The 13,015-nt window shown below is 44.9% G+C and overlaps 1 long non-coding RNA gene across 1 annotated transcript in view; it reads right to left on the bottom strand.

Moving 5' to 3' along the window:
* Positions 1-2,167: 2,167 nt before the first annotated feature.
* LOC122703736 overlaps positions 2,168-13,015 on the bottom strand; it is a 77,749-nt gene continuing 66,901 nt past the window's right edge. The window contains exon 4 of the long non-coding RNA XR_006343583.1: positions 2,168-3,342. This is a non-coding gene — a long non-coding RNA (uncharacterized LOC122703736). The remainder of the gene's footprint in view (positions 3,343-13,015) is intronic.

Here is a 13,015-nt window from a genome sequence, read left to right on the forward strand (position 1 = left end):
GCTTTAACTAGACATTGTGATCATTTTGTAATATGTACAAATATCGAATCATTATACTGTATCAGTCAGTCAGTTCAGTCGCTCAGTCGTGTCCGACTCTTTGCGACTCCATGAACCACAGCACGCCAGGCCTCCCTGTCCGTCACCAACTCCCGGAGTTCACCCAAACTCACGTCCATTGAGTCGGTGATGCCATCCAACCATCTCATCCTCTGTCGTGCCCTTCTCCTCCTGCCTTCAATCTTTCCCAGCATCAGGGTCTTTTCAAATGAGTCAGCTCTTCACATCAGGTGGCCAAAGTATTGGAGTTTCAGCTTCAACATCAGTCCTTCCAATGAACACACAGGACTGATCTCCTTTAGGATGGACTGGTTGGATCTCCTTGCAGTCCAAGGGACTCTCAAGAGTCTTCTCCAACACCACAGTTCAAAAGTATCAATTCTCCTGCACTCAGCTTTCTTTATAGTCCAACTCTCACATCCATACATGGCTACTGGAAAAACCATAGCCTTGACTAGATGGACCTTTGTTGACATAGTAATGTCTCTGCTTTTTAATATGCTGTCTAGGTTGGTCATAACTTTCCTTCCAAGGAGTAAGTGTCTTTTAATTTCATGGCTGCAATCACCATCTGCAGTGATTTTGGAGCCCCCCAAAATAAAGTCAGCCACTATTTCCCCATTTTTTGCCATGAAGTGATGGGACCGGATGCCATGATCTTAGTTTTCTGAATGTTGGGCTTTAAGCCAACTTTTTCACTCTCCTCTTTAACGTTCATCAAGAGGCTCTTTAGTTCGTCTTCACTTTCTGCCATAAGGATGGTGTCATCTGCATATCTGAGGTTATCAATATTTTTCCCAGCAATCTTGTTTCCAGCTTGTGCTTCATCCAGCATAGTGTTTCACATGATGTACTCTGCATATAAGTTAAATAAGCAGGGTTATACCTGAAACCAATATAATGTTATGTGTCAATTATAACTCCAAAAAAAAAAAGAATACAGTTTTTAACTCATCGTGTTATCTTTTAACAGACCATTCAAGACTGAAAGCAGTAAAAAATAGGTAGAATTTGGTACCTTCTAATTTTTTTTAACCATTCTCAATCACATTTTAATCTAATCCTGACTTTTCTATCGAATTATATTTATTTCATTCATCCTAAATTCCTGTCCCTTGGATCATGTAAGAGGCTCTAACAGGAATACTTGGAACTTAAGCATAGCTTGAAATCAACAGTCTTTGTTTGTTTTTTTTCACATGGGTCAAAATGTTCTCTTCATCATCACAGTTGTTGTCATCATCATAAATATGAACTATTTATCCTATTTGGCTGGTATTAACAGTTGAAGGGATGGCCTCCCTCTGTCTCCTGTTTCTAGCTTTTCCTGACTCCTTTTCCATCAGCAGAGAAAAGGGGAGAAAGAGAGAGACTCATATATCTTATACTCCCTACAAGACTGTCTCTTCCTGGCAACAATGAAAAAGACATTTTCTTTCTCTGTCTCTCTCTCTCCGCCTCCTCCCTCCTTTTTAGGAAGATCCCCTGTTCTCTTATCTACTGTTCATTACTACCTTCAGATAGTTGATACAGGCTACTTCTGACATTAAGCTACTGTCTTGTAATGGAAAATACATTCCCTCTCCAAGGATAAATCCAAGCTTATCAGAATATACCATTTAAAACCACTTTCATAAGAAACAGCACACAATTGTAGACAGACGGCTCACAGCCACTGGGACTCCAGGACAGGTATCTGATGTCAGAACAAGGAGAGCAGTGCCCTTCTCTGCTGCTCTCCATTCCCCCTGCCTGATGTTGAACTCTCCACTTCTTTTCTTGCTGGAGATTTTCTATAAACCAGATATCAACAAATACATTGGATTCTTTATACTTTAATCTGTTTAACATTTCAAAAGTGCTGAAAGATTTAGGCATATTATCAATTCAACTATGGTTAGTCTCTGATTACTCAGTTCAGTTCAGTCACTCAGTTGTGTCCGACTCTTTGCAGCCTCGTGGACTGCAGCACACCAGGCTTCCCTGTCCATCACCAACCCCTGGAGCTTACTCAAATTCATGTCCATCAAATCGGTGATGCCATCTAACCATCTCATCTTCTGTCATCCCCTCCTCCTCCCACCTTCAATCTTTCCCAGCATCAGGATCTGATTACTAGCGGAGGGGATTAGCAGGATACCTGTTTGAGGCAAGTATTCCAGAAGCCATGTCACTGTGTTTAAAACCCGTGGGAAGACTGATGGATGGTGCTCAGTAAAAATTAAAAGCCTTGGAAAAGCAGAGGCCCCGGGGCCAGAACAAAGCAAGTAAACGATGGTTCCATTTGGGGGTCAAGGTGGAAAGTTTTTCTTACCCTGCTCCCGGGGACAAAAGTGAAGTGAAACCTTCCTTACAACATTGACTAACTCCCCATCAAAGGGACTCCTGCTTTTGCCGATCTGATTTCAGGAGTGGTAAATGAAATGTTCCTCAAAGAGAGAGATGATAGGGGAAGACACAGGAAAAGCACAACCGAATCGCCAAACATCACCTGCATCGCAAACCAGGAGGAATTTTCAGAAGCAATGAGAGAGACCAACCCAACCCAGCTCTCCGGCAGATACGTTTTATTCCTTCCTGACTCATCAGTTTCTTTAGGGAAGCCTGGTGGGAAGGGATTAGGCAGCCAGCAAGGCAGCCAGCCTTTTCTGGCACCACGGGGCTTTTTGATTTCAGATCCTGCGAGTCTTCAAGAACAGATTTGGCATGCCAGTGTTCTAGGCTGGGGGCCAGCAACAATTCAGCTATGACGAAGCACATCAGATGGTCGGTGCTCCAAGCCAGAGACCTGAGGACCCTCCTGGGGTTGCCCTTCTCTGGAAGTTTGAAGCTATCAGGACAGGTCTGCCTTCTTGAAACGTGCAAATGTCAACAGCCGGGAGTGGCAGATGCCCAGAGGCGTCTGGGAACAGATATCCATCTGGTAATGGGTTAGGCTTCCTGGGACACAGATTAGAATTGTTTGAAATTAAGCCACGGAAGCACCGGCTTGGCTTTTCACATATTGTTACGGTCTCTGGGTCATTTCCTGCCTTTGGAATTTACTTCCTTTCCAGGTTCAGCAAAAACCCACTGAATACAAGAAAGAGGTGGGGAGTTTTCTTTGCCCAGGCCCAGCAGAGGGGCCGCTCTGCCTCTGGGAACTGGTACCTCTCGGGCAATTGCCTCTTCGCATGTTCCTGTCTGCTCACGCTGAGCCCTGCAGGGCGGAAGCTTCAGGAATGGAACAAAAATTAGGAAAGGGAGCCATCTCCAGTTAAGTCAGATGAATCCTCTTGTTTCCTGGAAAATAAAAAGGGAAGGAATAGACTGGGAAGGATGCAAAGGATGCTTCATCCTTTTATAAGGAGGAGAGCCCTTTACCACCAGTGTTCTGTCCAGGGAGGGATGCGGCCTCTCTTGGAGAGAGGCTGAAACCAGCTCCACCTGGTCACCCCGTCCCCTGACCTCCAGCTGGGTGCTGAGGACAGTGACATCAGCTACACCACCATGACCTGTCTGGTTTTATTTCACTAATATTTATTTTCTACTTTGTTCTCCAGAAGATTTAGGGTAGCAACGACTGTCTTCCTGGCAGCCTCTTGATGCTCGTTTTGGGCACTCCGAAGCTGATGTGAGTCCCTGGAAAATTTACCCACAGCTCCCAGTATGCCCTGAACAGCCAATGTTTCTGCAGTGCGGGGACACCCGGAGGTCAGGGTGAACCCTCTCACTCAAAAGGCTAGAAGAGCTGGTCAGAGCTTTAATGCAGAAGCTGCTGCCACTGCTGTTTCTCTAAGTCCAAAAAAGGTTTGTCTCTCCAGAGTGATCCAAAGTCACAAGTTCCCTCTGAAAAGCCAACTCATGCAGTCCTTGTTGTCAGGAGGAAGCTCCTGGAGTCTGGTACATGTCCACAACTCATCTCTCTCTAGACTAAGAGATCAGAGTTCACAGCTTTGGAGGAAGGGCTGGCTCATTTTTGCCCCAACCCTCAGTATAAGCACAGCTACGCGGGCAGCAAGAGCTCTGTCAACATTAAGGAAGTGGCAGCTGGTGATCAGCCTTTATTCTGGTAGCCCCCTCCCCCATCCCCAGAAACAAGAACCAGCACTCCCTCCCCTCCCCCACTGCCTTGACCAGGGTATCACTCTGGCTCAGGACTGAGTCAAAGTGAACTTTCCGGAATCACACTGTCTCATCGGGTATCCATAGAAATGGTCTGTGACCTTCACGGCGACATTTCCAGCGTTTAGAAAGTTCCAGGGGAAGTGAATAAGTGGCTAAGGACAGAGTTGGCCCTGTAACTAAGCAAGGTCAGAAACATCTCTACAGTATGATTTTTAAAGCAACCAGAAATCTGCCCAAGCGCCCCAGTTTTCCTCCACAAAGGAGATTCTGGATGACTAAGGCCTTATGTTTCCATAACATTTTCATAAAATTGTAACCAGGGACTTGTTAACTTTCTAAGCTTTTGCTTTTTAACTTTAGAGAGCCTGATTGCACAGGTCTGGCAGGAGGCCAGGGACCTGCATTTTTTATCAAGTCTACCTGCTGATGTTGGTACAAGTGGTCTGTGGCCCATATTTTGGAAAACTGTGCTGAAAATAATAGTGAATCATTATCATATTAACATGGATTAACTGTTAATACAGGAGAACACTGCACCTGGATTCCAGGCCAGGCTTTGGTGCTCTGTGAGGCTGCAGACAAGAAAGTTTAATTCTCCAAGATTGAAGGCCTCAGGACCAGATGGTGACCTCTAAAAATTTAGTTGGAGGCTGTTTTCTAAATTACGGCTGAAAAGCCCAAAAAGTATGAGAATTTGTCCAAAGGGTCAAAGAAGGTAGGCCTTCTACAGCATGCTCTGAGTACTCACCGAAGTCCTGTGATCAGAAAACCGCAGAGGCCAGGGAGAATCTTCTGACCCCAGGGCTGCAGTCCTGATATCCTACATCTCAGGACAAGAACCAAAGGAACAGATACATCTTCCCTTGCCCTTATGCACGTGTGCGTGCTAAGTCACTTCAGTCGTGTCTCTTTGCGGCCCTATGGACTGAAGCCCACCAGACTCCTCTCTCCATGGAATTCTCCAGGCAAGAACACTGGAGTGGGTTGCCATGCCCTACTCCAGGGGATCTTCCCGACCCAGGAATCGAACCCACATCTCCTGTGGCTCCTAACTTGTAGGCAGATTCTTTATTGCTGAGCCACCAGGGAAGCCCTTCCTTGCCCCCAATCATTTCCAAACAGGAAAGAGGAAAACGGAAAAGATTAGAATTATTCAGTGCTTTATATGCCTTTATATCTCTTATATTCTCAAATAGTCCTAGTATCATTAGTCTCATTTTGAAGATGAGAAAATTGAGGATTATAAGATGTTGCACAAGATTGTAATTCAACTACACTTCAATAAAAAAAAATAAATTAAAAGAGAAAAAATGCTGGATAACTTTCCTACATTGCCAAAGCCATATGGCTATTGAATGCCTGAGCTGAAATTTGAACTCACATCTATCAAAGTGCAAGTTCCATTTTCTTTCGCAAAGCCATTCACAACTAAAGTTATGCTGTGACCATTCTGAGGGCCTAGCTGTTTTGAGACCCTCAAAATACCATCACCTCTCCATGATCTTCATCCATACCTGTTACCTACTCTATTTCAGAATCTCATCTCACTTTTTAGCTTTATTCCATCCCTGGTCTGCAACCAGTCCCTCAGTCCTGGTCATTTCTTATCACAAATTCTTTACTCCCTGGAGGTGAAATAGCACCACTTCTCCTGGGCTCAGGAGGACTTTTCTGGTCCATAATCACCCCAACCAATGACTTTAAGACCCTTGGGTTCTAGAGAACTCAGGATATCCCCAGAGGTTTCCAAGGAAAGAGACTCCTCAAATGCCTGAGAGGCATTCAGTTTCAGTTCAGCTGCTCAGTCACGTTCGACTCTTTGCGACCCCATGGACCACAGCACGCCAGGCTTCCCTGTCCATCACCAACTCCCAGAGCTTGCTCAAACTCATGTCCATCGGGTCGGTGATGCCATCAGCCATCTCATCCTCTGTCGTCCCCTTCTCCTCCTGCCTTCAATTTTGCCTCATGCCTTCAATGCCTGAGAGGCATTAGTGACTTTAATCTGATACCACCTATCCAACCTCTATCCCCCAACTCCCTACGCCCCACCTCCAGATCTCTTCTCAGATCAAGACAGAGATAGTCAGGAAACCTGGGTCAGCTGGTACCCTTCTGTATTAGGAAGAGATGCCCCTCAAACTTCAACTTCCTAGTAACAGTGATTATCCTGGGATGCTGGGCACCCCCTAGTGGGAGTAACAGAAGAAAAGACAGACTTGTGATGCTGTTCTCAGTCACCCATCCACCCCCAACTTCCTTCCCTCAGCTGCCTTGGCCTTCCTGCCCATCTCGCTGTTCTTGAAATGATTCATTCTTCCCACGATGACTGGGCCTTTTGCCCCATAAAGCCTTCCCTGTCTTTAAAAACATAATGAACTAAAATTAAGCAGAAGGCAAGCAGGCAGAACAGCAGGAAAAACTTCCTATAGGGAGAGCTCTCAAAACCGTGAGATTCCTTATAAGGCAAACTTTGACCTAACTGCACTGGGAAAACAATAGAGAATATCTCAGAAAGATATTTTTGGAAATGAGGAGGATGAGGGAAAGGCTGCCTTCCTGATATTAAGATATATGTTAATACACACATCTGACCCCCTCAGCCTGATTCCAAGACTTGTATTAATGTTTGGTGCTATGTCTTACCTCTGCTAAACCTGAGGGAACACTCAACCTTTATGCATTTGGGGATAAGCAGGTGAAGCCCTGTCCTAGCAGAGAGGTAGCCCATCTGTGGACTATTGTGGGATTTTCTCGACATTTGTCACTATCGCTCACTCTTTAAAGACCATGGCCATAGCCCCCCATGACAGGGATGAGCCTTATTACATTATAATCAATAAGCCATTTTCTGAGTACCTACAATATACAAGGTTCAAGTAGCCCCAGCCTTATGCATTTTAAAGATCTTCCCGTATCTAGTTTAGTCCTTTATCCAAAGAAAGTCTTTGATAAGAGAGAGAGCTAAAGGATTCCAGTGCATGCATTAAGAATTCTGGGCATATTCACAGTCCACGTTTTAGTTAAGTACTTGATCATTTGCTCACTGGGCAGGGGTCAGCCAGTCCCATCCTGTAGCCCAGGGCCAGTCCCTAGGGATGTTATAATTACATGACATCTCACCTCCGCCTTTGGTTGTTACAGTCTTACTTGTTCCTGGATCTGAGTCATCAATTCATTAGTGCCCGTTCAAGTTAACCTTCCCTGATAAGTTTCCTGAAACCTTGCTCGTAATGCTGGCAATTCCAGTGCAAAATTGTCTCTGCTCTGGCTCCTGTCTCCTCTTGAACCAAGTCACTTGGACAGTCTGATCTCCCAGGTGCTTGCAGTGTTGATCTCTTCCATCGTTTCTTTCAGAGTCATGTGATATATTCATTTCTTTGACAACCAAGAACTTTGGAAGAAACTCTCCCCTCAGGCACTTCCATTTTTGTGTCCCTGCAAACTCAGCAGGTGCCTCACAGGAGGAATCTCTGTGGGGAGTTAGAGGACACACTGGACCCCAGTTCTCGGGACTGCTGGGAGGCAAAGAAAGGTCAAGGATTCTCCATGGTCAGCCTCTCGTGTCTAACAGCAGAAGCTGGGACTCTTTCCTGCATAACTTGAGCTTGAATTAGAGGCATTTTTTAATCTGGAGTCCTTTAACCTCCGATCTGAATGGAACGCTCAAAGGGTAAAGTAAGGTTCTCCATTGGCAGGAAAGACACACAGACCTCTGACCCTGGAGCCTCCGCCAACCTGGAAAGACACCCAAACTGTGGTGAGTTCACTGCACCACTTGCAGTGCTTCCCTTAGAGTCAATTGTTCATCATGTAAGCTGGCCTTGACTCTGGAAGAAAGGGTTTATGTGCTCATAAGAGAAAACATTATGCAGAGAGTGAGAATTAAAAGGAATAAACCCAACTAGTGGATGCTTTGGGTGACCGGAAAAGAAATCATCTTCAGAGAAGAGGTCCCTGCTTTGATAGAGATATGAAAACTTCCACTATTTCTGTCTCTATTCTAGAAGAAATAAAAACTTAATCATAAGCCTAAAGATGAAGGTGCATGCACCTGGGGAGGGGAACAACAAGCTGTTACATTTCAAACAGATATTAGGGCTGCAAAAAATGAACACTTTTAACCTGCTCAACCTAGATAGCATATTAAAAAGCAGACACATTACTTTGCCAACAAAGGTCCGTCTGGTCAAAGCTATGGTTTTTCCAGTGGTAATGTATGGATGTGAGAGTTGGACTGTGAGGAAAGCTGAGCACCGAAAAAGGGATGCTTTTGAACTACGGTGTTGGAGAAGACTCTTGAGAGTCCCTTGGACTGCAAGGAGATCCAACCAGTCCGTCCTAAAGGAGATCAGCCCTGGGTGTTCACTGGGAGGACTGATGCTGAAGCTGAAACTCCAATACTTTGGCCACCTCATGCGAAGAGTTAATTCATTGGAAAAGACCCTGATGCTGGGAGGGATTGGGGGCAGGAGGAGAGGGGACGACAGAGGATGAGATGGCTGGATGGCATCACCGACTCAATGGGCATGAGTTTGAGTAAACTACGGGAGTTGGTGATGGACAGGGAGGCTTGGCGTGCTGCGATTCATGGGGCCGCAAAGAGTCGGGCACGACTGAGTGACTGAACTGAAATGAACTGAGAAGTGTTTCTTCCCTGAAAGTCACCATCAATTAGACTAGACACCAAGATCCAAGAGAAGGTTACAAAAAATTATTTTTCATACAGGTTGTTGTTTTTGTTGATGTTCAATCACTAAGTCATGCCCAACTCTTTGCGACCCTATGGATTGCAGCACACCAGGTTCCTCTGTCCTTCACTCTCTGAGAGTTTGCGGAGATCCATGTCCATTGAGTCAGTGATGTCATCTAACCATCGAATCCTCTGCCACCCCCTTCTCCTTTTTGCCTTCAGTCTTTCCCAGCATGAGGGTTTTTTCCAATGAGTTGGCTCTTTGCATCAGGTGGCCAAAGTATTGGTGCTTCAGCATCAGTCCTTCCAATGAATATTCAGGGTTGAGTTCCTTTAGGATTGACTGGTTTGATCATAAAAGTTAAGAAACTTTAATTTGGGCTGTCTGTAATGAGCTGGATTACTAGCATTGGATGCTTTCCAAGAAGGTAAGCAACCAGAGCAGTTATGGGAAATTCCAGTGTGCACTCTCTGTGGATAAAGGTGAGGAGAGGGTGTTCAGCTGGCCCAGAGCTGCACCAACAGAAATCAATGGTTTATGGAGCTTGAGGAGGGGGGCAGGTGGTGCCCAGAGAGGATGGGCCCCTTGGATCAGGCCTTGAGAGACCAACACTGAGCCCCCATGGCCGTGTTTGTGAGCAGGGGGAGAGGTTCAAGCTGCCTGCCAGTGCCTACAGCAAGTCAGGTAGATGTGCATTATCTGCTAACATCCCCAAGGGAAGGGAATTATGGGCCAGCTGGAAATCTCCCAGGAAAGACAGGTATGCAACTCTTGGATGGCGTTCAAGGAAACCAGGTGAGGGCTTGAACTCTGGCCAGAGAAGCAGGGTGTGTGACACCTAGTGAGCTGGGTGGGAGTCATTAGGACTACACTCAGGCAGGGGAGAGTAGGGTGTGGTGTGCCCATGAAGGGTGGGTGTGAGCATTCCAGAGCCTAGATAATGTTTACGGAAGAAGCTTTGGTAAATATAGGCTGTTAAGTCACTGTGGCTGCCTTCAAACGTTTTCTCCAACTGAGTTTCTGGTTCTTTTAAAGCTACAACATAAGGACATTCTCAACAAATTTGGAGTTAAGACACAGCCACAGATTGGACCAGATGGCCAGATCTGCAGCCTGGAGCCCAGGAGACAAGGCAAGTCCCTTTGACTTGAAGGAGATAGTTATGCTTCAGAATCATAGTAACTGAAGGTAAAGCAAGCACTGCAGGTTGTCATCAACTTAATTTTCCTCCCCTCACTTCTGGGAAGTCTGTAAACCACTCCATTTTGTGCCTTCGACCCTTTTCTTCCTGGGGAGTGCTGGAGCCACTACGTACCACCTCCCAACTCCGTGTTCAGTTAACCTCATGGCATTTCACAATCAGTCATGGAAGTATTTATACCATGGAAACTGGCCAACAGTACAACTCAGGGCTTTATATTTGTTTCTGGAGAGCCAGTTGTTAAACATTTACCAGTACACCATGCCTGTTACTCAAGGCTCTTACGTGAAAGAGGGGATAGTGAACTGAGGGGAAAGGGACAGCGGGGGTGGGGGAGGGATGGTGAAGTCCAGCACGTCCAGAGGGAAGGGGTAGACTGCCCAGACGGGTTCTGCCTTCCTCACAAACACATACTCCACCCCTAACAGAAGCCTCGGATTCAATATTTAATCTGCAGTTTGTCCACAACACATAGAGACTTTTGGGGGGACTGTTTTATTTTCCCATTTTTTGAGGTTTATGGGGCAGGGTATAATAACCTAGTTACAGAGTGCTTTTTTTCTATTACGGATTTGAAGTGTTTTCATAGAGATTCGATCTTTCTTTTCCTCTTCCATCCTCCCCCAACCCCCAGCTTCCCTGCCCACACCACCTCCCCAATTCCAACAATATGTACTCTCTCTCCTTCCCCTATGTGTGTTTCCCATTGACCTTTGGAAGCAACATCTTTTATAAAAATAGCCCTGTCCCAGATCATTACTACTCTTTCTAGAAAAGTTTTCTTTATACATGTAAATCACCTGGGGAGTCTTGTTAAAAAAAAGCAGATTTGCATTCAGTAGGTCCGACTGGGCCCTGAGATTCCTCATTTCTAACAAGCTCCCAGGTGATACTGACGCTGCTGCAGGCTGGACATGTTAATTGATTTCACCTCCAATAATCACATCTTCCCTTCTATTCTTCCACTTTAAGAAGTTCCACCTACATCTCTGGAAGAGGCAGCCCCTTACAGGAAGCTGGACCAGGAGTAGACTGACAACCCAGCAACCAAATCTACATGCCAAGTGCATTAGATTCTCTTTCAAGAATTTGAGCTAGAATGCTGTCCTAGCCTGGGGTGCCCCACACAGTAGAGCCTGAGAGAGAAGTTTGCACAGAGCAGTTTATTTGTGAATCCCAGTGAACAACAGGGCAGGATATGGGAAGCAAAAGAGGGAAGGAAGAAAAAGCAGTTCTAGAATGTGTTTGTTCTTGAATTGATTCTGGCAAAGAGCAACAGGCACTCAGTCGCATGGGACCTACCAATGGGCCTTCTGCTATGCATCTCAGTATATCTCAAGAAGTTATGGCCTTTCCATTATGAAATTACTGATTAAATTCTTGATATCCTTTATTTTCCAATTTTCAAATAATGTCCTGGCTCCCTAGCATGGTTAGTCACCAATGAATTTTCTTTCAGTATGATAATTAATTCATGGATTTAAATATATTCAGTCACTTTGCTGACAAAGACTCGTATAGTCAAAGCTATGTTGTTCTTTTTTTTTCCCCAGTAGTCATGTACTGATTGTAAGAGTTGGACCATATGGAGAGCTGAGTGCTGAAGAATTGATCCTTTTGAACTGTGGTGTTGGAGAAGACTCTTGAGAGTCTCTTGGACAGCAAGGACATCAAACCAGCCAATCCTAAAGGAAGTCAACGCTGAATATTCACTGGAAGGACTGATGCTGAAGCTGAAGGTCCAATACTTTGGCCACCTGATTTGAAGAGCCAAGTCATTGGAAAAGACCCTGATGCTGGGAAAGATTGAGGATAGGAGGAGAAGCGGGCAACAAAGGATGAGATGGTTGGATGGCAATGTACGTGAGTATGAGCAAACTGCAGGAGATAGTGAAGGACAGGGAAACCTGGCGTGCTTCAGTCCATGGGGTCACAGAGTCAGACACAACTAAGTGACTGAACAACAACAATGCACTTCACTGCAGTTATTATTCTGATTGGTGCTCAAATTATCCCATCTTGTCCATGGAAGCTTATGCCTGTTGCTTCCTGAGTTTTTTGGTACAACGCCAGTAGTTTTTTTATGGCTGTCTTCTTTTCTGGTATAATAAGATATCCAATGGAACTTTCTGTGATGATGGTAATGTTCTATATCTGATGCACTTTATGATGCTTTAGCCACTAGCCACATGTAGTGATTAACTACATGAAATGTAGCTAATGCAGCTGAGGAACTGAATTTTAAACTGTATTTAACTGCTGATTGATTTTATTTTAAGCAGCTACATGTGGCCACTTGCCACCAAACTGACCAACACAATTCTATTTTGTAACAAATGAAGAAACTTAGTTACAGAGAAGCAGTAGGATTTGTTATGGTATAATTTGATCCTTAGCATTAGAATAGTGCAGGGAATGACCACATGTAAATAATGTGGGAAACTGCTGTAAAATACTGATTTCTGAGCCTCACCCTCAGATATTTTGATTCATTATGTATGAGGTGGTGCTCAAGAATCTGTTGTTTTTAAAAGTTGTTTTAATATTATCATGTGATTCTGATGAGCAGCTAGGTTCCAGAAGCACTATATTAGGTTGCTGGAATGTAGTATTTATGTTACAGCTATGGTTCATTGAAGATCATTCCAATCAATCAACTGTACAGCTGTTAACTCCTTGTGGTCAGACTCAGAACTTCTCAGAGGATCATAACACTCTGCTAGTTACAGGATCAAGAGCTACAGATGCTTACAGAAGCTTGCCTCTCTCTGACTTCAGTGTAGGCCTTCTGGCCTTTGTTTTGCCTGCTGTAACACAAATACTATAAACTGAAAGAAAAGAAAGAAAGTGAAGTCACTCAGCCATGTCCAACTCTTTGCGACCCCATGGACTGTAGCCCACCAGACTCCTCCATCCAATGAATTTTCTAGGCAAGAGTACTGGAGTGGGTTGC

The sequence above is a fragment of the Cervus elaphus genome, chromosome 11 (assembly GCF_910594005.1).
Source record: "Cervus elaphus chromosome 11, mCerEla1.1, whole genome shotgun sequence".
Taxonomy (NCBI): domain Eukaryota; kingdom Metazoa; phylum Chordata; class Mammalia; order Artiodactyla; family Cervidae; genus Cervus; species Cervus elaphus.